This window comes from Oryx dammah, unplaced genomic scaffold (genome assembly GCF_014754425.2).
Source record: "Oryx dammah isolate SB20612 unplaced genomic scaffold, SCBI_Odam_1.1 HiC_scaffold_13, whole genome shotgun sequence".
In the NCBI taxonomy this organism is placed as follows: Eukaryota; Metazoa; Chordata; class Mammalia; order Artiodactyla; family Bovidae; genus Oryx; species Oryx dammah.
In genome coordinates, this window is record NW_024070197.1 from 1,412,589 (window position 1) to 1,437,648 (window position 25,060).

The following is a 25,060-nucleotide window of genomic DNA, read 5'->3' on the forward strand; positions in this document are numbered from 1 at the left end:
CTGGTTTTCTTTTTGAAAACATTTGTACACGTTTATGTATTTTAGTTTTGGTTTCTCCGGGTCTCGTTGCCCTGATGGGATTTTCTCTGCTTGCGGGGGGCAGGCTTCTTGCTGCGGCGGCTTCTCTGGTTGCAGAGCGTGGGCTCTTGTCGCACCGTTTCAGTGGATGCTGCTCCCGAGCTCCAGAGCAGAGGCTTAGTGGTCGTGGTGCTTGGTTGCTTCAAGGGACGTGGGCTCCTCCCCTGCCAGGGATCGAACCCGAGTCTCCTGCATCGGCAAGCAAATTCTTATCCGCTGTACCACCAGGGAAGTCCCGGGACCTGCTTCTTCTGATGGACTGGCTATGGGATGTGAGAGAAAGAACTGAAAAGGGACCGGCGGCTCTAGGTCCTGTGACGTCTGCGAGGCCCCGCTATGGGAACCATGCAGGTTGAGTGGGGGGCAGCAGACACCAGCGGCTTCCGTTTGCATTTGTTATGCTGAGATGCCCAAGTGGAGATGTCAGAAAGGAAAAGCGTGGGGACTTCCCCGGCAGTCTGGTGGTTAAGAGCCCATGCTTCCACTGCAGGGGGCCCAGGTTCGATTCCTGGGCAGGGAACTTCCACACTTAGTGCACTGAGGCCAAGGAAACCTTAGGTTAATACGAAAGGGATGTTGATATTTTCAAGGAGAGGGTGCAAATTAGGTAACACGGAATGTTTCACTGCTTCTGACTACATTAGGGAAATTGATCCCAGAAGCGTTCCGCTGTGTGTTTCCTTGTGTGCCAGGACACCGTGATTAACACGTCCAAATAAATAAAGCCCTGCAGATGATAAAGTTCAGCGGTGTCAGTTCCCAAGATTTGGATGGAAACTGGGTGGAGGGTTGAAAGCGGGGAAAATTTGCTGAAACAGGTGGGTATTGAGACAAAATGAATGATGGTAAACAGATGTCTCCCAGAGACTGTCCACAGCGTTTGGCGTCTTAGAGAAAACTTCCCCAGTCTTAATTACACGGGGATGTGTATCATTCATGGAGCCCGGCCTGGCCTTTAGCTCGGTGGAAAATTCCACTGACAATCTGCAAGCTGTCTCTCCTGGCCGTGCGAGGACGGTAAACACCCTTGCTGCTTTCCCTGCCAGGGCACACGGTCTCTGTGCTGTGCTTTTCACGTTGTCCCCAGTAATTCTGGCTCCCTTTCCCCCTGCCCCCAGCCTGCCCGCGCCGCCTACGTATATTTCCTGGGTAATTATCGCAGCCACCTCGCGCGCTCGCTCCATGTCCTGGGCTGGCCCTGTGTCAGTGAATGCTGCGGGGAGGTGCCACTTTGCCCGAGCTGACATCCCAGAAGTCGTGCCTTCTTTACCCTCTGCTCTCGAAGCCCTGTGCCCAGTCCTTCTGCAGGTCCCATGAAGTCAACCTCAGCTTCTCCCACTGTCTATGGACATCTCAAAAACACTGAGCCCGGAAAAAGAAAATGAAGCAGGAGGAAACACTGTGTACACGTTTCTCTCCTCTGGGCCAGATCGCCATCAGCGAGGCCTGCCTGTGCGTTAGTCTGGGTTCTCTAGAGAAACGGGACCGTTAGGGAAGATACGTTTATACTGTGCTGTGCTGTGCTAAGTCGCTGCAGTCGTGTCTGACTCTTTGTCCCCCCTTGGACTGTAGCTCGTCAGGCAGCTCTGAGCTTTCACTGCCGTGGCTTCGGTTCAGTCTCTGCCCGGGGAACTAAGACCCCACAAGCCACGTGGCAAAAACAAACAAAAAAAGCTAGACACATGACATTAAATAATGTTGGAATCAAAAGAAGAAACAAATTTCCTTTTCAGTATCTTTAGGCTCATCGCAGCGCACAAAGGATAACATCTTAGTTTGGTTCGCATGTCTTTGCTGTTCAGTCGCTCAGTCGTGTCTGACTCTTTGCCGCCCCATGGACTGCAGCACGCCAGGCCTCCCTGTCCTTCACCATCTCCCAGAGCTTGCTCAAACTCGTGTCCATTGAGTCGGTGATGCCATCCAATCATCTCATCTTCTGTTGTCCCCTTCTCCTCCTGCCCCCAATCTTGCCCACCATCAGGGTCTTTTTCAAATGACTCCACACTTCGCATCAGGTGGCTAAAGTATTGGAGCTTCAGCTTCAGCATCAGTCCTTCCAGTGAACACTCAGAGTTGATTTCTTTTAGGATGGACTAGTTTGATTTCCTTGCAGTCCAAGGGACTCTCAAGAGTCCTCACACACCACCAGAATTTGAAAGTATCAACACTGAATGTCTTTAGTGAATATTATTCACCAACATCTCCTTTGAGCAAAACAACAACAACAACAACAACAACAAATAAACAAAAGCAAGTCTTTGGCTCAAAACCTTGGCTGGCAATTGCACGGAGATCCAACCAGTCCATTCTGAAGGAGATCAGCCCTGGGATTTCTTTGGAAGGAATGATGCTAAAGCTGAAGCTCCAGTACTTTGGCCACCTCATGCGAAGAGTTGACTCATTGGAAAAGACTCTGATGCTGGGAGGGATTGGGGGCAGGAGGAGAAGGGGATGACAGAGGATGAGATGGCTGGATGACATCACTGACTCGATGGACGTGAGTCTGAGTGAACTCCAGGAGATGGTGATGGACAGGGAGGTCTGGTGTGCTGCGATTCATGGGGTCGCAAAGAGTCGGACACGACTGAGCGACTGAACTGAACTGAACTGAATGTTAAGCAACATTATTTGTGTGTGTTTTCCTTGTATGTTTATTTTCATCTTCCACGATGAGAGAGAATGGTGCTTCCATTCAGGGTCATGATTTAAAATTCCCTTTAAAGGGAGTTTATAGTTCAGGTATAACAGAGAGCAATTTAAAAGGGGAAAAAAAGTATTGTGTCCAGTATTATCACAAAGACTCCGAGGTGGCAAAACTCGTCGATGTGGTACATAAAGGCCAGTATTTTTGTTTTTTTAAAATATCTTAATATCAGCTGGCTTTGGCTGCTCTAGGCCTTCATTGCCGTGCGCGCGTTTTTCTCTGCAGTGGCTTCCCTTGTGGGGCAGTCTCTAGGTGCACAGGCTTTGGGAGTCGCAGGAGGCGTGCCCAGGAGCTGTGGCACACAGGCGTCAGTAGTCGGGGCTCGAGGACTTAGCTGCTTCACGGCACGTGCAATCTTCCCAGACCAGGAACTGGCCCCTGCCTTAGCAGGTAGATTCTTAACCAGCAGACCACCAAGGAAGTCCTAAAGGGCTGTAGTTTTGGAAGCTCTGTGCTCACCAGTCTATTTTCCACACTCATATCTGAAGAGGCCTTTCTAGAATGCAAATCTAGCCACGTCACTTCTCGGGATAAAACCTAATTTCCCCAGGGAACCCTCCTACACTTGTGAGAATGTAAATTGATGCAGCTACTATGGAAACAGCATGGTGGTTCCTCAAAAAACTGAAAATAGAGTTGCCATGGAATCCTATGCTCCCACTCCTGGGCATATATCCAGATAAAACTCTAACTCAAAAATATACATGCACCCGTGTGTTCACAGCAGCCAAGACATGGAAGCAACCTAGATGTCCCCTGACAGAGGAACGGGGGAAGAAGAAGGGTATACACACACCATGGAATACTACTCAGCCATAAGAAAGAGCAAAATAATGCCATACGCAACACAGATGGACCGAGACGTTATCATGAAAGTGAAAGTGAAGTCGCTCAGTCGTGTGGGACTCTTTGCGACCCCGTGGACTGTAGCCTACCAGGCTCCTCCCTCCATGGGATTCTCCAGGCAAGAGTACTGGAGTGGGTTGCCATTTCCCCATAGTAAGTGAAATAAGTCAGATAGAGAAAGACAGATATCATTTGATATCACTTATATGAAGAACCTTAAAAAAACGATACAAATGAATTGACCTACGAGGCAGAAACAGAATCACAGACACAGCAGACTGTGGTTGCCAAGGTGAGGGGGGAGACAGGAGAGAGTGGAGCAGGGGCTGAGATCTGCAGGTATAAACTAGGACTACAGGACGGGTAAGCAAGAGGGCCTACTGTAGAGCATAGGGAACGCTAGTCGATATCCTGGGATAAACCACAATGGTGAAGAACAGGAAAAAGAATATATATATATATAGGAATGGCTGCCCACTCCAGTATTCTTGCCTGGAGAATTCCATGGACAGAAGAGCCTGGTGGGCTGCAGTTCATGGGGTGGCAAAGAGTTGGACATGGCTGAGCATAAAACAAATGAATATAAAACACACACACATGTTAGTCACTCAGTCTGTCCGTGGGCTCCTCTGTCCATGGGATTCTCCAGGCAAGAATACTGGAGTGGGTGGCCATTCCCTTCTCCATGGAATTTTCCTGACCCAGGAATCAAACCCGGGTCTCCTGCACTGCAGGCAGATTCTTTACTATCTGAGCCACTAGGAAAGTCCCTATATGTATATATGTCTCCCATATGTATATATATATACAACTTCCCTGGTGGCTCAGAGGATAAAGCGTCTGCCTGCAACGAAGGAGACCCGGGTTCGATCCCTGGGTTGGGAAGATTCCCTAGAGAAGGAAATGGCCACCCACTCCAGTATTCTTGCCTGGAGAATCCCATGGACAGAGGAGCCTGGCGGGCTACAGTCCACAGGGTCGCAAAGAGTCGGACATGACTGAGCGACTTCACACACATATATATACACTTTGCTATACAGCAGAAATTAATACAACATTGAAAATGAACTATACTTCTATAAAATAAAAATTTTAAAAACCCTCTCTACCTAAACATGACTTATAAAAGAGCAAACCAATCACTCAGATTCTGGTTGCCAAATGCCATTCTCCACTCAAGAGACCCAGCACCACCTGGAGAAATGGCTGACTCTGGAGCTGGGCAAGAAAAACAGAAGATAAGCCCAGAATACCTTGTGCCTAAAAGCTATGGGAGACTGAAAAAAAAAAAAGTCAAAAGGACCCAGATGCAAACTTGAAGGGAGTTTCACTATCAAAGCTGGAACAGTTCCAGGAAAACAAGAAACTCTGATGGTGACAAACGATATCCCACAAACTAGAGACAGAATTCATAAATCAACACGAGTCAATAAACATGGAAGAAAGGAACGCGCAGAGCTGCTGGGCGGTGAGGCCACTTCCTGGTTCCCTGATGTCCGGCTTCCTGCTATAAACCCCTGCGGTGGGAGGGGTGGGCGAGCTCCTGGGGCCTCTTTTATGAGGACCCTAAACCCGTCATGAAGTCTCTACTCCCAAGACCTATGCATTTCCAAGAGGCCCAACTCCCAATACTGTCCCACTGAGGATTAGGTCTCTCTTTTTCTTTTTTTCATTTTCACCAAGAACTTTACTGACTGACATATTCACTGTTTTGTCCCACTACTTTCTGCCATTTTTCATTTGCTGTTGTTTAGTCACTAAGTTGTGTCTGACTCTTTTGTGACCCCACATCCTGTAGCCCACCAGGCTCCTCTGTCCATGGGATTTCCCAGGCAGGAATACCGGGGTGGGTTGCCATTTCCTCCTCCAGGGGGATTAGGGCTTAATACATGAATTCTGGGGAAACACAAATGTTCAGTCTACAGCATCTACCTAAGACATCAGCTCACCCACCAGTCACCCAGTGACGTGAGAGAGGTAGCCCATGTGTATAGATGTTATTTGTCTTCTTTACATATTGTCTATTTTATAATTACTATCTAATGTACTATTGAGTTGGCCAAAAAGTTTGAGTTTTTCCCTAAGATTGTATGGAAAAATCTGAAGGAATTTTTTAGCCAAGTCAATATAGTGTATCAAACTATATATATTTATATATATGCTCCTTTTCCCCCTTCTTACACAAATTGTAGCAGCCCTTCATACCATTACACAGCTAGCTTTCATTTCACTGTATATTTTGCTTTTTCAATTTCTAAAGGACGTCTTTATGGTTTTGCCCAGCATCACTGAATTCCATCGAATGCAGTCCTCAGAATTTATGTAGCCAGCCCCTCTCTTGAAGAATACTGAGCTTGCTTCGGCTTATGGTACAATAAGAGCTGGAGTTTGTAAAAATGTAAGCTTTCTATGACCAAGCCGAGGGATGAGGCAGGAATAATTCATATAGTTCGATCTCCCTGGCTGATTAGACTCACCCACACTCTGGGTATTTCAGGTCACCCACCTGCGTGGGTGTTTGTCGTCATCTCTGAATTCTTTGTTGTCTGCTCTATTTAGGATTCTGACATGAATTCTGGCTGAGAATAAACATTTCAAGTTTATTCCCCACCAAAACCTCTACTTGGCTCCAAAATCATTGCGGACAGTGACTGGAGCCATGAAATTAAAAGACGCTTGCTCCTTGGAAAAAACCTACACACGAAAAACCTAGACAGCATATTGAAAAGCAGAGACATCACTTTGCCGACAAAGGTCCATAGAGTCAGAGGTATGGTTTTCTGAGTAGTCACGTATGGGTGTGAGAATTGGACCATAAGGAACGCTGAGCGCATCACAATTGATGCTGTTGAACTGTGTTGCTGGGGACTCTTGAGAGTCCCCTGGACTGCAAGGAGATCAAGCCAGTCAATCCTAAAGGACATCAACTCTGAATATTCACTGGAAGGACTGATGCTGAAGCTGAAGCTCCAATACTTTGACCACCTGATGCGAAGAACTGACTCACTGGAAAAGACCCTGATGCTGGGAAAGATCGAAGGCAGAAGGAGAAGGGGACGCCAGGGGATGAGGTGGTTGGATGGCATCACCGACTCGATGGACGTGAGTTTGAGGAAGCTCCAGGAGTTGGTGAGGGACAGGGAGGCCTGGTGTGCTGCGGTCCATGGGGTCGTAAACAGTCGCACACGACTGAGCAACTGGACAACAAAATCTCTGCACAAACCCTTCTCTCTAAACGGCGTCATCTTCTTAGGATCAAACTTTAGAGGCACCATGACCAGGCTTTTTTTTTTTTTTTTTAAACCCATTCTGTGAAAAGGCCCATAATCATTAGAGGACAACACGGACAGTTTATACAGTTTCACGGAAAAAAAAAAAAAAACCACAAGCAAACATTTGCTCGAGCAGATGTTCAGCCCTTTGTCCCTCACACCATCTGCTTCCCCTCCTGAAGCACCGAGTTTCTGAGTCTCCGCAGCCCTCCAGAGTCCCACGGGGAGGCACCTGTCCCCAGATCCTGAACTCTGATGAACCACGGCCACCTCTCCAAACCCACAAAAGTCCATTTCTGAATGCGCGGACAAAGCCCACCTCCCCCGCCACCCCACCCGCCCCCGTGGGCCCTAGAAGCCGAGTCGTCTGGCTCGTGAGTCGCGCTGGAGTCTTTGGCGGCTTTGAAACCCTTGCAGCTTCGCGGGGGTACTTGGGTGCTAATGGCCACCAGAACGCAGGTGCGGAGCCTCCTGAAAGAAGGCCGAGTGGGACCCTCGTGCTGAGGTTTGTCGGGAGAGAGACACTCGAAGCTTTGAAGCCCAGTCTGCGTTCGGCACAGCCGGGCCGCGTCTCACAATCACTACATTCAAGCGTGCACAATGTCCCGGGCACTCAATCACCGTGTGTCCGAGGAAGAATGGGACACGGCTGAATGGTCGGCAGAGATAAGACGTCTGTCGCCGGCACCTCCAGCAGCTGCTTCATGGAGGAAGCTGTTATTTCTTTAAGTCAGCAGCAGCTTGCACGGCCCATTTCATCTCTGCCCTTCTGCACAAACCCCACTCGAGGAGACAGTGCTAACGAGCGCTGAAAGGAACGTGGGCGCGGGAGGGGCCCCGGGACCGAGCCCTCCCCGCACCCCCATCCCACCATCCCCGAGTCCAGGCTGTTCGGAGGCCGACGAGACTCCTCCTCCGGCCCCTCAAGGGTACTCGACTGACGGGAGCGGCGGAGCCGGTTGCCATGGGGACCACCGCTGGAGCCGGAGATGCGCTGGGGTGAGGAGGAGCGGCGGGAGGCCGGGAGACTGGAATTTTCCAGCCCCTCACACCACGTGACGAGCGGATGCTGAGCCGAGTGTAGACAGAGGGCGGCCTGTCAATAAATATCTCTATTGACTATCTGCGAATGAGTCAATAAATATCTGTATCGATTATTTAAGAATGTGTATGAAACGCAGATAAATATCGGCGGCTTTAGTGGTAAAGAATCCGCCCGCCAGTGCGGGAGCCACAGGGGACGCGGGGCTGGATCCCTGGGCGGGAAGGGTCCCCTGGAGGAGGAACTGGCAACCCACTCCGGGATTCTTGCCTGAAAAATCCCATGGACAGAGGAGCCTGGAGGGCTGCAGTCCACGGGGTCGAAAAGAGTCGGACACGACTGAACCACAAGGAGAGAAAAGACAGGAGGTACAGAAAAATATTGGTATCTGATATTTGGGGAAACGCAGGGTCTTTAGTGCTTGGCTTGGCCTCTCTGAAACCTCAGGTTACTTTGCTCAAAAGGGAACAGTCATCACTCGAGGCTACTGGAGGATTCAATCAGTCTGGTTTTCCCAGGCCTTACTAGTCGCGTGTACCTTGAGGATCGCCTGTGCGGGTGAAAGGCAAACCCAGGGCTACTCTCTAGACTTTCTGAAGCGAAACCCCTTGTCCAAGCACTCACCCACCTTCCCACCTGTCTTTCATTTCCTCTCCCCCTGATAATTTTCTTCCCAGCAGTTTTTACAGATGGTTTTCCAACATGGCAGCTGCAAGCCACTGTGGCTATTTCAGTGCCTGGAATGTGTCTAGTCTCCCCCGAGACAGGCTGTAATTGTGAACTACACATCGGATTTTAAAAAACCTAGAAACCAAAAAATCAAAACATTTCATCGATCTTTTTTATTTTTTACATCAGTGTTATTGGTTCCAATGGCAATATTTTGTATTGGGTTTAATAAAACCTACTGTTAAGATTACTTCCGCCTATGTCTCTTTATCTTTTTTTTAAATGTGACTATTGGAAAATTGGACACTTGTGGCTTCTTTTGTGTTTCCACTGTGCCGTTTTATTGTCTGAAATAACCTGCTGATTTATTTCTTATTCATTTGCTTTCTGCATCCTTGCCTGACGGTGAACAGTCAGTGAAAGATCTTGTCTGTTTTGCTGATCCTGTATTAAATACACACATCTGGCCCTTAGGAGATATATTTTTAATGACTTGAAATCTCAAGGAGATATTTCAGAAGAGAAAAGATCCTTGAATGTCAGAAGGCCACAGAGGAAAATTCTGTCATTAATCTTTTCGGCTAAACCTGGACCTCATCTGATGTGTTAACTTTGGGTGCTGGAGAAACTAGGAATTTTTAATATTAGGAGGGCTGTGGGGGGCGGATGTCCAAAATTGTCCCAGGAGAATAGTCTGGACGTGGAGTTTAGAGGAAAATGCATGCAAAGTCTGTCCACTCATTGACAGAGATAACTGGCCTAGCCTCTTGTAAATTCCCTGATCAGTCCCCCGACCAAAGTCTCCCCTGACCTGTCGCTCTGTGCCTTACCCCAATATTTTATTCTTCAGAGAACGTAATGCCATCATAGATTCTAACATATTGTGAAACGAAAGTGCCTCTGCCATGTCAATAAACAAGAACTGTCACAGCCGTCAGCGACTTCTGGCCTCCACCTGTGAACGAGCGCTCCCCGAACTGTGACCCAGCAGGTCCTGCCACCCCCGCGGTGACTGCTGAGGAGCTGGGGAAACGCAAGAAGCCAGGTGAACACGGACACGGAACCGGCCCCAGACAGCTGAGGTGTGTAACGAAGGAGCTAACGCAGCAAGCCCAGAGCCCTGCGTCTTCCCGTCCATCGAACGCTAAATTCCTTAACTTGATACCTCATCTCTGATTTTCAGCTGCCCGCTCCCTTCCTCGCAAACTTGCATATATCCTGACTTACCCTCCAGATTTCTTGGAGCAGTTTTCTCAGAGCTACTGAGATTCGGTCTCCCGGGCTTGGAGTCCTAAACACTCCTACCCAATAAAATGACTTTCTGCTTTCAGGCTGTGACTATACTTTTTAAGTTGACAATATATATGAACATATGTGTGTCATATATGTGTATGTGCTTACATGTTACTTATATGTGGGTTTTACCTACATTAGCATACGCACGTATGCTCAGGCTGAGTTGTGTCTGACTCTGCGACCGCATGGGTAACCTGCCAGACTCTTCTGTCCATGGAATTTTCCAGGCAATAATACTGGAGTGGGTTGCCATTTCCTACTCCAGGAGATTTCCCAGCTCAGGGATTGAACCCACATCTCTTGTGTCTCTTGCAATGGCAGGCGGACTCTGTACCACTGCACCACGTGGGAATCCCTATATTGTTTATATGTGCATATATTATTTATATATAAATATTGTGTATACCAAATAAACACATATTATTTATGATAATATATGTAATGATCATATATTGCACATTACTGTTATGTATTGTCTGTTACATATATTATTTATATATAAATAAAAGTGTGCTTGTATTTACATATATATATTTGTATTTACTGCATCTTCAAATAGGAAACCAACCTGCCTGAAAACGAAAACTCTGGTTTAGGCGACCACCACCCAGAGCAGAGTCTGGCAGACAGCAGTGACCCTATAAACCTTTGTTGAACGAATGAATCAGTCAAATAACTGATGACTGGCGAGAGCAAAGGTTGTTTACGTCACTGGTGCCGGAAGCTGCAGCAGACACATGTGACTTCCACTCGGGTCTTCAGGTTCCCCGCCCCTCCTGCAAAGACGCCATTGCGGCCTTCTCAAAAGACAGAACCCCCAATCCCAGAAGCCCGAGTGCCCTTCCCCCAGACCGCGCCCTTCTGCTCGACAGCTCTGGTATCCATTACTCGGCCCTGGTCCTTAAGAGCATTGGCGGGGTCTCAGGGAGGCAGGCAGGCTCTGTTGCCATGGAAACTGCAGCCGAGGGATGGGGACGAGGCTGAGAGCCACTTAGCGGGTGGAACTTTCCAGACTGCGTGGGGGTTACAGTTCCAGCCTGCCATACGAACCGATTCCCAATAAATAGTTGGCCGGGGTGGGGGAGGGAGGAGAGTTTGAACAAAAATACGGGATCATGGGAAAGTGACGTCACCTTTCTGAGGCAGTGTTCTCATCTAAAAGTGGGAAGATATGTATATTTTTCTGTATCCTTGGAGTGCAGTGCAGATTATAATAGATGCTGTTTGTAAATCCCTCGGCCCCGTGCCTGTCGTAGTGTAGCCAGGATTTAAAAAAACAAAAAACTATGTTCCAGGATTCACCTGTGTCAGAACTGGGAAACGAGGGAGAGAGCAGTAATTAAACGCCCAGAGTCCTGGGCTGCCCTTAGACTCAGTGAAAGAACTCAGCCCCCTGCTCCCTACTCTCCCCTACTCAGAATCCTGCTTTATTTTATACATATCATCTGAGGTTACCTTCACCTGAGATTACCTTCTTCATTTCTTTTCTTTCCCCTAGCTTTATTGAGGTATAATTATGAGGCATTTTGATATATGTATATGTTGGGAAGTGACCACAATCAAGTTTGGACACACCCCTTACCCCACAATCACAACTTTGTGTGTGTCTGTGGTGGGTGCATTTAGGATCAACTCTCTTAGCGCAGGTCAGGTACACAATTTGTATACTTTTATAATGACTCAGACGGTAAAGAATCTGCCTGCGATGCGGGAGACCTGGGTTCAATTCCTGGGTTGGGAAGCTCGCAGATGGAGAAGGGACTGTCTGCAGAAGGGAACGGTTATCCATGCCAGTATTCTTGCTGGGAGGACCCCATGGCCAGAGGAGCCTGGCAGGCCACAGTCCGTGGGGTCACGAAGACTTGGACATGGCTGAGTGACTAACGCATGCATAGTCGTATTAACCTCAGTCACCGGGTTGTACATTAAATCTGCAAAACTTATTCTCTTGCATGACTGAAACTTCCAACCTTTTGACCCCCATCTCCGTATTTCCCCTAGTCAGTTCAGTCACTCAGTCGTGTCCGACTCTTTTCGACCCCATGGACCATAGCACGCCAGGCCTCCCTGTCCATCACCAACTCCCAGAGCTTGCTCAAACTCATGTCCATTGAGTCGGTGATGCTATCCAACCATCTCATCCTCTGTCACCCCCTTCTCCTCCCATCTTCAATCTTTCCCAGCATCAGAGCCTTTTTTTCTTCCTTAATCCTTTTTTTTTTTTTTTAAATTTGCCCTAATTAACCCTTTTCCTGGCGTGCTGCATCAGGGTCAATCTTTCCCAGCATCAGGGTCTTTTTTTTTGCCCTAACCCTTTTCCTGCTTTATCATCTCGCCCCACCCCCTCAATCTTTCCCAGCATCAGGGTCTTTTTTTCGCCCTAACCCTTGTCCTGCTTTATCATCCCCCCACTGCCCACTGCAGAGTGAGCTCCCTTCCATGGGATGGAGCCGTCTGTCTCGGTCTCCTCCTGCACCCCTGGCCCAGCCCAGTGCCTGCACACAGCAGATGCCTCACCTATCATACACGCAGATGTGTGGAGGCATCAATGCATTGTTTGGTGGGAGGAGAGGCGTCTGAAAGGCAGAATGACTTAGGAAATGGAGAGTGAGACAGAGGACACGTTTGTGGGGGGATAAACCGTTCAGGGAGGCGGGCTGAGGGGGCCTTGATACTCAGATGGGAGGAGACCTCGCTGTCTGACCCTGGGGCTGAGCGCAGGAGAGGTGAAGGGGGAGAGAAGCCCACTCCCAAGGCCCCAGACACCCCTGAAACCCAGGAAAGGAAGGAGGTGGGCTGGGGCTTGTGCCCAATGTACAGTTCAGAGCATTTTTCATTTCCATAAGGATACTAATATATCCTCTCCCTCTCCTTTATTTTAAAATAAGTATCTGAAATGATGCCATTTGCAGCAACTGGACGGCTCTGGAGGTGATCATACTAAGTGAAGTACAGTCAGAGAAAAGCAAATAGCCTGTGATATTACTTACATGTGGACTCTAAACAAATGATACAAATGAACTTACTTACAAAACAGAAACACCCATAGACTTAGAGAACGAACTTATGGTTGTCTGGGGGGTGGTGAGGGTGGGAGGGAAGGGGTGGTTTGGGAGTTTAGCGTGGACAAGCACACACTGGCGTGTATTTAAAATGGAGAGCCAGCGAGGGCCTACTACTGTGGCTCACAGGGAGCTCTGCTCCACGCCATGTAATGATCTAAAAGGGAAGGGAACTTGAACAAGAATAGAGCCGCGTATTAGTACCTGCACAGCCGAAGCACTCTGCTGTGCTCCCGAAACTGATGCAGCACTGTAAATCAATCATACTCCAGTATAAAGTAAAAAATAAAATAAGCGATCGTCATTACATACTCACTAGAAGGGTGAAAAATAAAGAGAATGACGTCCTGAGCTCTGGGGAGATGTGTGCAGCCCCAGAAACACGTTGCTGACGGGAGTAGCAAATGGCACAGCCATTTGGGACAGAGCTCTGGCATTTTCCTAAAGTGAGCGCTTCTCTTCAGTCTGGCCTTGGTGTTCTCAAGGGTGCAGAGTGACACCTCCTATGAAAGGCAACCACGGCCTCAAGCACACTGAGTGTACAGGGGGTGGTGGGCAGTGTGGCCACGCGGAGAAGGTGGGACTCGGTAACTTGAGCAACTGTTTCCGGACGCCAGCCATTCCTGCTAGATGCTCTGAATTTTCAAGAAAAATCAGAAAACTGTATTTTTATGTTGAAATGAGATCTCCCGTGATTTCGCTGCTGCTTCAAGGCGTATCCATCGGTGGTGGGTTTGTAAAGGGGCTCCACCTTTTTTGTTTTTCTCACTTCTCTTTGAAGAACTTCTTTTATATACATATATATATATATATATATATATTGCAAGGCAGGTCTGGGAATGAATTCCTTCCATTTTTATTTGTCTGAGAAAGTGTTTTGTTTTTTCTTCATTTTAAAAAATCACTTTTTTATCTCTGTGACTGCATCAGGGCTTCGCTGTGGCTTGAGGGTTCTCCAGCTGTGGTGTGCAGGCTTGGTTGCTTGCAGCATGGGGGATCTTAGTTCCCTGACCAGGGATCGAACCTGTGTCCTCTGCATCGCAAGGCGAATTCTTAACACTGGGACACCAAGGGAGTCCCTCTCCTTCATTTCTGAAGGATAGTTTTTCTGGAGATACGGTTATGCACTGGTGGGCTTTTTGTTTGAACACTTAAATAGTTAACAATTAAACAAATTTTTTTTTTTCTTTGGCTGCACTGAACGGCACGTGGGATCCTGGTTTCCTGACTAGGGTTTGAACCTGTGCCCCTTGCCTTGGAAGCACTGGAAGTGAAGAGTCTTAACCACTGGGCCACCAGGGAATCCCCCAGGCACGATTTTTATGGTGGGCGATTTGCACTAAAGATGCAAACTTAGAAGGCTTTTTTTCCTGTGACCCGGCAGTTTTAGTTCCAAGAATAAATTGCACAGCTGCACTTGTACTGAGACATGCAACAGCAGGGGCGTCCCGGAGTTGACTGCAGCCTTGCCAGTTGCCAGAGGAGGGGCACAGCCTCAGTGAGCAAGGTGAGATATCGCGTGACAGCCTTACAGGGGGATGTCCTGAATCTGTGTGAGGAGTGGGTCATCCGCTGAAGTCCCAGTGCAGACTGATCACCACGATTTATTTCACTTAACGTGTATACAGACCCCACAGGCACCCGCCTCCCAGTTGCTCTTCTTTCAACTTTCACCCCAACCCCTGTTTTGCTGGTGTTCAGTTGCTCAGTCATGTCTGACTCTTTGTGACCCCATGGACTGCAGCACGCCAGGTTCCCCCATCCTTCACTATCTCCCGGAGTTTGCTCAGACTCATGTTCACCGAGTCGGTGATATTTTAGAGCTGGGGGAATGGAGGCACCAAGAGAGGAAGCCCAGAGTCCCAGGGTAACAGGAGAACAAGCTGGGAGTCAAATTTAGACAGTGCATTTAATCCAGGCTTTTAACCACCAAACTATGCTGTCTTCACATTAGGAAATAGCAAGCTGCAGAACAATGGATGCAAAAATTACTATTCTGTTTTTAAAAGGAGGGAGCTGCCAATGTGATGTGCTTATAATGACTCATCAAGGATGGTGTTCCACATTCCTCAGAGGGGACAGGGTGACTTGGGACTGGCAGGAAAGTTGAATTTTCACTAGACAATATTTCCCGTAAGATTATGATGTCCGCAGAGTTGAGACGTAACCACCATTTAAAATGTACTGTCCCTGAAGCAACCCAAGTTTCCATCGACAGGTGAATGGATAAAGAAGATGTGGCAGAGATACACAGTGGAGTATTACTCAGCCACAAAAAAGAATCAGATGATGCCATTTGCAGCCACATGGATGGACCCAGAAATTATCAAACTGCGGGAAGTAAGTCCGAGAAAGACAGACATCATATGATATCGTCTATGTTGTTTACTCAGCCGTGGCCAGCTGTTTTTCGACTTGATGGACTGCAGCCCTCCAGGCTCCTCTGTCCATCAGATTTTCCAGGCCCGGACACTGGAGTGAGTTGCCATTCCTTTCACCGGGGGATACTCCCGACCCAGGGATGGAACCTGCGTCTCCTGTGTGTCCTGAGTGGCAGGCGGACTCCTTACCACCGAGCCACCAGGAAAGCTCGTGACAGTGCTTTACACGCGGAGTCTAAAAACATGACGAAAGAAACTTACTTATAAAACACAAACAGATTCACAGACATAGAAAAGAAATTTATGGTGACCAAGGGAGTGAGTGGGGGTGGGGGGAGGAGGGATACATTGGGAGTTTGGCATTATCAGACATACACTTTTATATATAAAGTAATAACCAATACAGATCAGGGAACTATATTCAATATCTTGTAATAACCTGGCATGTAAAAGAATCTGAAAAATATATATATGTATCTTTATATCTATGTCTGAATCACTGTGCTGGACCCCAGAAACTAACACAGCATCGTAAACCAACCATGCTTCAGTGAAGATTTTTTAAATTAATTTTTTTGTTGAAGGATAATTGGTTTACAGAATTTTGTTTTTTTTTTCTGCCAAACCTCAATGTGAATCAGCCATAGGTATACAAAAAAAGTAATAGAATGTACTACTGTTAAAAAGGGAAAACACGAAATTGAATCTGACGCTGCTGGGTCTGTCTTCCCAGAACTGCGCGCCTGCCGTCATAACAATCCAGTCTCCGCGTCCGCGCCCCGGCAGCTGAGCCGCAGTCCCAGAGTCTCCTCGAAGGAGGCTCTGCGGCTTTTTCTTCGTCCTCCTGGGTCTCTCCAGACAGAAGCCTGGGGCTTAAAATAGGCACAGAATTAATGTAGCAATTGAATTATCTGTGTTCATCATCTATTTAATCCAGTCAATATGTTTGGAATAAATAAGTGGTTTAAGGAATGAAGGAACACGCTGGCGAATAGGTGGGGTAGATGGTATCTGCGGCTCTTTGGGGCCACTTGGGATGTCTGCAGAAAACCCGCCTGGATTTCGCCCCGCCTGCCCCCGCGCAGACCCCAGTCCAAAGATGCACTTTAATTGGATCAGAGTCGTGAGTGGCCTACTAATGGGGAGCCCTTGCTCCGGCCTCCCCCCTCCTCTCCCTCATCAGGCCGCGCGGTCGTTTATCAGCCTGGAGAGCTGTCGGCGGGCGACATCCATTGCTATGGAAACCGCAGCCGGCCGGGGAGGTGGTGGGGGCTGCGGCAGGAGCAGGAGAGGGGCGGTGGGGGGACCCTGGAGCCTGGAATTTTCCAGGCGCAGGACTGTATGTGCGTGCGTGTTCGAACCCTTGCCTGGATTCTGGGGAGGGGGTGGTTCTTGGGGGCCAATGCTGAGAAGGGGGCTCTGGCCTCTCGCCCACCCCCATTCTGAACCTCCCTTCCCTGATGCAGAAGAGACTTCGTTGGGTTCTCTGCCCTGGAGAAAGGTAGAGATTTTTAGATAAAGGTAAAGATTCTAGAACCTTCCAGAACCCCACGCCCATCATTTTCCTGTAGTGCTGCCGAGTCGCGTCCGACTCTTTGGCACCCTGTGGATTGTATGTGGCCCACCAGGCTCCTCTGTCCACGGGATTCTCCATACTGGAGTGGGGGGCCGTGCCCTCCTCCAGGGAATCTTCCCCACCCAGGGGAACCCGGGTCTCCCGCATCGGCAGGCAGACTCTTGACCGCGAGCCACCAGGCAGGTTCCCGCCCGCCTGACTTCCTCCGAATGAGCTGCGCGTGTCTGCTGCGGGGTCCTGCCTTCTGCTGGGGTCAGGGGTCTCTGAGAGTTGTGCTGCCCTAGTTACCTGGGGGCCCTGAGACTGCTGGGCCGTGCCCGGCACATAGTAGGTCCGGAGGACAGACAGCCTGACTCGGGTGAACGAATGGGTGAGCGAATCAGTGTTTTCTGTTCTCCCACAGGCTCACAGGACGGAGAGCCTGGATTTTTCCGGCCTCCGCGGGAGCTAGAAGTTGTGACCCTGACGCCCTCCTCCACACCCCCTCCCCCGGGGGGCGCCGGTTCCAGGAAGGGCACGCGGCACACGGACCCCCACGGATGGAGGGCCTGGGCTCTATCGTCTCAGCTTTATTGACGTATAACCGACACGTTAAAACTGTATACATTTAAGTTGGCCAGAATGGAGATTTGATGCAAGTATACACCATGAAATAACGCAACCACATTAACATACCCGTCATCTCCAAGTCACCAGTGTTTCCTTCTCCCGTGTCTTTCTCCCCTTCCTCCTCCCCTTCCTCCTCTCCGTCCTCTTCAGGTTTGTGCTGAACACTCAACGATCTACCCTCTTAGCAAAAGTCACGTTTACGCTACACGGCCGTAACTATAGTCACATTGCTCTACCACACACGGAGATCCCGGGGGCTTACAGGTCCGCCCTTGGCTGTGGGGCAGGCGCTCCTCAGTGGTACGTCTGGATTTGAATCCAGGTCAATGAGCTGTGCACCCGGGGCCGGTGGCTTAACCTCCCCGTGCCTCCCTTTCTTCCTCTGCATGAAAGACCGATAATAACGCCCGTCCCCGGGCTCACTGTGAGCACTGGGAGGGAAAATCCTTTAAGCACTGAACACAGAGCTTGCAGATGACCGGGGCTCAGGAAGGGTTATGTGTAGCTGTCTTTCGTATCTATTTTTTCACTTCATAAATATGTGTATACCTTGCAGTACATGGCTCTAGGCACACACTCAAGAGGTTAAAGCGTCTGACTCCAATGCAGCAGACCCAGGTTCGATCCCTGGGTCGGGAAGATCCCCTGGAGGAGGAAGTGGCAACCCACTCCAGGATTCTTGCCTGGAGAATCTCATGGACAGAGGAGCCTGGTGGGCTACAGTCCACGGGGTCTCGAAGAGTCGGACACGACTGAGCGACTTCATTTTCACTTTGCAGTACATATGGTAAATAATTAATAACCAATACACAGTCGGCCCCTAAACAGCGTGGGGGTGTTAGAGGTGCTGACTCCGTGCAGTCAAAAATCTGCATATAACTTGCTGTCTGCCCCCCGTATGCTTGGTTTCTTGGTATCCGTAGCTCTAATCGTGTAGCACTGCGGGAAGTACTATTGAGAAACATTTGCAGATAAATGGATCTGTGAAGTTCAAACCTGTATTTTACCCATTGTGTGTTCAGTCGCTCAGTCGTGTCTGGCTCTTTGGGACCCCATGGACTGCAGCACGCCAGGCCTCCCTGTCCAGCACCAACTCCCGGAGTCCACCCAAACCCATGTCCATTGAGTCAGTGATGCCATCCAGCCATCTCATCCTCTGTCATCCCCTTCTCCTCCTGCCCTCAATCTTTCCCAGCATCAGGGTCTTTTCCAGTGAGTCAGTTCTTCACATCAGGTGGTCAAAGTATTGGAGTTTCAGCTTTAGCATCAGTCTTTCCAATGAACACCCAGGACTGATCTCCTTTAGGATGGACTGGTTGGATCTCCTTGCAGTCCAAGGGACTCTCAAGAGTCTTCTCCAGTACCACAGTTCAAAAGCATCAATTCCTCTGCGCTCAGCTTTCTTTATGGTCCAACTCTCACATCCATTCGTGACTACTGGAAAAACCATGGCTTAGGGAGTTCCTTCGGAGAAGGCAATGGCAACCCACTCCAATACTCTTGCCTGGAAAATCCCATGGACAGAGGAGCCTGGTGGGCTGCAGTCCATGGGGTCGCTAAGAGTTGGATATGACGGAGCATCTTCACTTTCACTTTTTACTTTCATGCATTGGAGAAGGAAATGGCAACCCACTCCAGTGTTCTTGCCTGGAGAATCCCAGGGACAGGGGAGCCTGGTGGGCTGCTGTCTATGGGGTCGCACAGAGTCGGACACAACTGAAGCAACTTAGTAGCAGCAGCAGCTTTCTTTATAGTCCAACTCTCACATCCGTATATATGTACATGAAATCAATAAATAGATTTATATATAAAATACATATTTTATAAATTAAAAATTCGTAGGCTGAGCGCACACACATATAAATCAGTGGCTCTTAATTGAGGGTGGTTTTGCCCCTCAGGGGACAATTTGTCAACGTCTGGAGGCATTTTTGTTGTCACAACTGAGGGCTGATGCTGCTGCTATCCAAAGACCCCCGTCAGTATCCCACAGCACACTGGACGGCCCCCACAGGAAAGAGGGACCTGACCCTCAAGCCTGGTCCACACACATATATTTATAATAGTCCAGACCAAAGGCATATAAAGAAATATAACTCAAGCCACACAGGTAACACCATTTCCTAGTATCCTCATTAAAAAAATAGAAAAAGAACCGGTGACCAGCTCTCATTTAGCCCAATGCAGCCAACTTGTACACCGGTTATTTTTCGCGAGGGAACAGGAAAGTAGATGTGCCCTGAGTTCACAGAGCCCCGGACAGAGAGGAACCCTGGGCACGAGGGCTGACTGTAAGTTACACTCAGATCTTCAGCTGCTCGGAGGCTTGGCACCCCAGCCTGTGCTGCTCAAGGGTCAACTACGAGTTCAAGGTCTCCTCGCGCGTCCTCGGTATCGCGGCTGGGAACCCCCAGGCTCCAGTGGTTAGGGTCCTGCCCTCTCATGCCAAGGGTCCCGGCTTCCATCCCTGGTTGGGAAGTAAGATCCCCAAAGTCAGGTGAGGTGCTTAAGAACAAAGAAGACAAAACCAGCACTGCCAACGAGCTGCCTCATCTCCTTTTTCTCCTACGGCCTCTGAAGCCCGGTGCGTGTCACACGTTACAGCACATGTCGGTTCACACCAGCCACATTTCAAGGGCTCGGGACCCGCGAGCCTGGGGCCTTTCTGGTGGGGCGCATGGCTCAGGAGAAAAGCGCTGCTCACAATGAACAGAATCGCCAGCAGAGGGCGACAGAGAATAGCATGGATTTACTGAAATGCGAAGGCCAAGTTTGGCATGATATCACTCCTATGTGGGGTCTGAAATACAAAACAAACGCGTGAACATAACAAAAAGAGAAGAGGCTCCCAGATGCGGAGAGCAAACCTGTGGTTACCAGTGGGGAGCGGGAAGCGGGGAGAGGCCGTGCAGGGGAGGTGTCGAGGTGCTCAGTGGTGTCCGACTCCGACCTGCAGCCCGCCAGGCTCCTCTGTCCATCAGATCCTGCAGGCAAGAATCCTGGAGTGGGTTGCCCTTTCCTTTTCCAGGAGGTCTTCCTGACACAGGGATTGAACCCAAGCCTCCCGCATTGGCAGGCTGGCTCTTTACCACTGAGGATTAAAAGATACAGACTTCTATGCGTAAAATAGATAAGCTATGTGGATATACTGTATACAGCATGGGGAATGTAGTCAAGAGTTTTCAGTGACTACAGATGGTGTATAGCCTTTAAAAACTGTGAGTCAGTATGCTGTACACCTGAAAATCCACTCTCCCTGAATTCAGAGATGAGGTGGTGGTGACAGGGAGGGCATGTTCTTTACGGTCTGATCCACCCGGGGAAGCCCGAAAGTGTTAGTCACATCCAGCTCTGTGACCCCATGGACTGTAGTCCACTAGGCTCCTCTGTCACTGGAGTTCTCCAGGCAGGAATACTGGAGTGGGTTGCCATTTCCTTCTCCTGGGGTTCTTCCTGACTCAGGGATCGAACCCAGGTCTTCTGCGTTGGCAGGAAGATTTTCTTTTTTTTTTAAATACCACTGAGCCACCTAGGAAGCCAAAACCAGACAAAAACAAAGAGGGGGAAAAAAAAAAGAAGCCTGAAAACAGATTTGGTGCCGGTGGGGACTGTAACCAGTTTTTCTTTCTTTATTTTAATCTGCATTTTCTCAAGTTTCTACAACAAAGATGATTTTTTTCTTAGGTTAAAAAAAGAGAAAAACATCACAGACTTACTCTAAAACCTATCCAGCTGGAAAGAAAGGCACCCAGCAGGCAGAGTCTGAGAAGGGAACAGGCTTGTGGCCACAGAGGGCCCCTTCTCCGTGGAGGAGACAGCAGGGCTGGGGGCTGACCGGCTGGGTGTCATCTCGTTCCGTGCCGTGTCCTCCCCAGACAACACGTCAGAGTGTCCGTCTTCCCAGTGGGGTCAGGACCCCGTCCACCCCGTGGAGGGTGACCCACAGGTCCTCCCCTAGTAGGGTAACCAGGTGGGACGCGGCAAGACCCCCGCCATCCTCAACCCAGCTCGTGTTAATCGCTCCATTGTGTCGGACTCTGTAGCCCGCCAAGCTCCTCTGTCCAAGGGATTCTCCAGGCAAGGATACTGGAGTGGGGTGCCATTTCCTTCTCCAGGGGATCTTCCCTACCCAGGGATGGAACTTGGGTCTCCGGCACTGCAGGCAGATGGTTTACCAAGTGAGCCATCCCAGCCATCCTCAGAACCCGGCTGGCAGCACCGATGTCCTGAGCAGACCAGTACTGAGAAAAGCAGTGGTGATGATGGTCACCGCGCGTGGAACGCCCTCTCTTGGGACAGGCCCTGTCCACAGGCCCTTTCCAAATGAACCACGTTCCCCAACAACCGTGTGGGTGGGTACTTTGACGATCCCCGATTTCAAGACGACTGGGGCTCAGAGAGGTTAAGGAACTGGCCCGAGGGCACACAGCTGGTTGGTGGGGCTGGCATGAGCTGAGATCCACACAGGCTTGTCAGGTCATGTGTATACGGGCAGCGTCGTTGCACACGCACGGAGGCACGCCTGCGGTGCACGGGTCTCAGACGAAGGGAAAGCAGGTGGAACCCGGGGCGGGGGCGGGCCACGACGCAGCCCGGCGCTCCTGCGGTTCTGCAGGCGCTGGGTCTCTGCTGTGCGCCGTCTCCGCCCACCGACCCCAGCATGCACCCCCACCCCCGCCTCCGGCCCCCTCGGGACAACCCGCAGGGTCCCAGGTATTGCCCAACGTTTCCTGGGGGCACAGTCGCCCGGTTGAGGGCCGCGGCGTGGCTTCCCGGGACCCCTTTCTTCGGAGGCTTCGGTTCACACCTGTCTCTTCCTCCCGGACCGCGGGGGGCGCGCGTGAGAAGAGCGCGGGCGGCGCAGGGGGGCCAAGCCCGAGACCTCCGGCTTCTGCCCCCCGCGTCCTCTGCGCCGCGCGGCCCGAGCGCTCCTGTGTAGACACGGATCCGACGTCAGCCCCTGCGGAGGCCCGCACAGCCCGCCGGCGCGCCCGCCCCCGCCCCCCGCGCTCTCGCCCGGCGGCCTTCCGGCTGCTCCCAGAACCGCCGCTCGCGGCCCGACCCGGGGCCTTGGCTCAGTCCAGTGCGTGCGCGCCGAGTCGCTCGGTCACGTCCGACTCCGGGCGGCCCCGTGGCCTGCAGCCCGCCCGGCTCCTCTGTCCATGAGGTTCTGCAGGCAACGACGCCGCAGTGGGTTGCCGGGCCCTCCTCCGGGGGGTCTTCCCGGCCCAGGGGTCGAACCTGCGTCTGTCCCCTGTCCCCTTTACCGCTAGCGCCGCCTGCGAAGCCCTCACCGTCTAGAGGGCACAGCGGATCCGGTTAGAACAGTCTCGCTCCGGTCATTCCCAAGGTTGAAGGGAAACTTGCCTTTATTGGTAGGACTTTTATTGGAGTGTAGTTGATTTAGTTGTTGGTTTCAGGTGTACAGCAGTGATTCAGTCACACACACACACACACACACACACATTCTTTTTCAGGTTCTTTTCCACGATGGTTTATCACAGGATATTGAACCGAGTTTCCTGTGCTCCACAGTAGGGCCTTGTTGTTTATCCATCCTATATATAATAGCTGACATCTGCTGACCCCCAAACCCCCAAGCCTTCCCGCCCCCACCCCTTGGCCATCATGAGTCTGTTCTCTATGTCTGAGTTTGTTTATGTTTCACAGATAAGTTCATTTCTGTCATATTTTAGATTCCTCATATCACTGATATCCCAGGGTATTTGTTTTTCTCTTTACGACTTACTTCACTTACTATGATCATCTCTAGGTCCGTCCATGTTGGTGCAAATGGCATTATTTCATTTCTTAAATGGCTGACCAGTAAACCTATCTTTATTTTTTATTACTGTTTTAAATTATTTGTCCTGAGAAATGATGGGCGTATGTCGTTGTATAAAAATTATGGGTGGAGAGATAAATTAGGAGTTTGGGATTAATATATACACGCACCGTGTGTATAAAATAAACAACAAAGATTTACTGTACAGCACAGGGAACTACATTCAATATCTTGCAATAAACCATAATGGAAAAAAGTTTAAAAAGAATACAGATATATACAAAGATATGTATAGCTGAATCACTTTGCTATATACCAGAAGCTAACGAAATATTGTAAATCGACTAAGCTTCCATTTTAAAACTACCGTGCTCACTTCAGCAGCACATATACTAAAACCGGACCGATCCAGATAAGATTAACATGGCCCAGGCTCCAGGAAATGCATGAAGCCTTCCATATTTTGAGTCTTTCAAAGGGGAAATTCTCGGGGCTTCCTTGGTGGTCTGGTGGTTAGCACCCAGCGCTTTCACTGCAGTGGGCCCAGGTTCAATCCCTCACTGGGGAACCAAGATCCCACAAGCTTCGAGGTGTGGCCCAGAAGAAAAATTAAAAAAAAAAAAAAGAAAAGCAGAAATTATTAATTTTTATGAAGTCCAAATTATCATTCTTTATTAATTTTTGAATTGTGGCTTTGGAGGAATATCAAAGAGATATTTGTATTAACTCACAATCAGAAGGACTTTCTGCTAAGCTTCCTTCTAGTAATTTTATATTTTCGATTCCTTGGATGGCTAATTAAAATTTTGAGCTAATGCTGATTTACTCTGTAAGTTATGAATCAAAGTTTTCTTTTAACATATCAATAAAAATAAATTTAAAATTACCTTTAATGAGATTATTTCAGTTAAACAGGGAGTCCAATGAAACTTTTTAAAAAAACTGTTATGGAGGGAACCACACAGACAATAACATTAATGATGGGGAATACAGAAGCAGCTTTGAGAGGCCTGGAATTTGGTGACTATCATTCTAGCAGCAGAGATAATCTTCCTAAAAGGCAGATCTGAGAAGGAGCCGCTCCTGTTTAGAATGCTGCCCTCCGGGAGAAGGAATAGGTTCTGCACAGTGCTGACATTCGATGCAAGTCTGACCCCAGGTCCCCTCTAGAACCTTCTTCTTTCAAAATGTTTATTTATATGTATTTATTTGGCTGCGCCGGGTCTTAGTTGCGCCGTGTGGGATCTAGCTCCCTGACCAGGGATCGAACCTGGGTCCCCTGCTTTGGAAGCGCAGAGTCTTAGCCACTGGACCACCAGGGAAGCCCCGCCCCCAGGCCTTCTTGCCGGTTCCCCACCCGCTCTGCCTCTGTGACCGCGCCAGATGCGGTGCCCACCCTCACTGGTCCCCACCGGCCTCCCCACAACCTGCGGGGCCTAGGAGGGCTGGGAGGTGATGCACGGGGTGGTTCTTGCGCTCTTACCTTCGCTCCTACCCGGGGGAACTCGCCCCCGGACCCTCTTGGTCTCAGGCTGACGGCCTCTTCCTTGGGGCTGACGACACACCTGGGAGGGGAAGACGGAACACTCGTTAAGGGAGGACGATTCTCTCTCCGTGGACCGGTCAGAGTGGGGCTAAGCGGAAGCTGGGCTAAGCGGACGTTCGGTAAGTGCCACTGGGCTCCTGTGGTGAGCTCCATCAGCATGATGGAGAAGGTTGGGGCTGCGAGGGGAACAGGGC

The 25,060-nt window shown here is 49.7% G+C and overlaps 1 non-coding gene across 1 annotated transcript; it reads right to left on the reverse strand.

Moving 5' to 3' along the window:
- Nucleotides 1-24,569: 24,569 nt before the first annotated feature.
- TRNAG-UCC lies at nt 24,570-24,642 on the reverse strand. The gene has a single exon. It is a non-coding gene; the product is annotated as a tRNA-Gly (tRNA).
- Nucleotides 24,643-25,060: the final 418 nt, after the last annotated feature.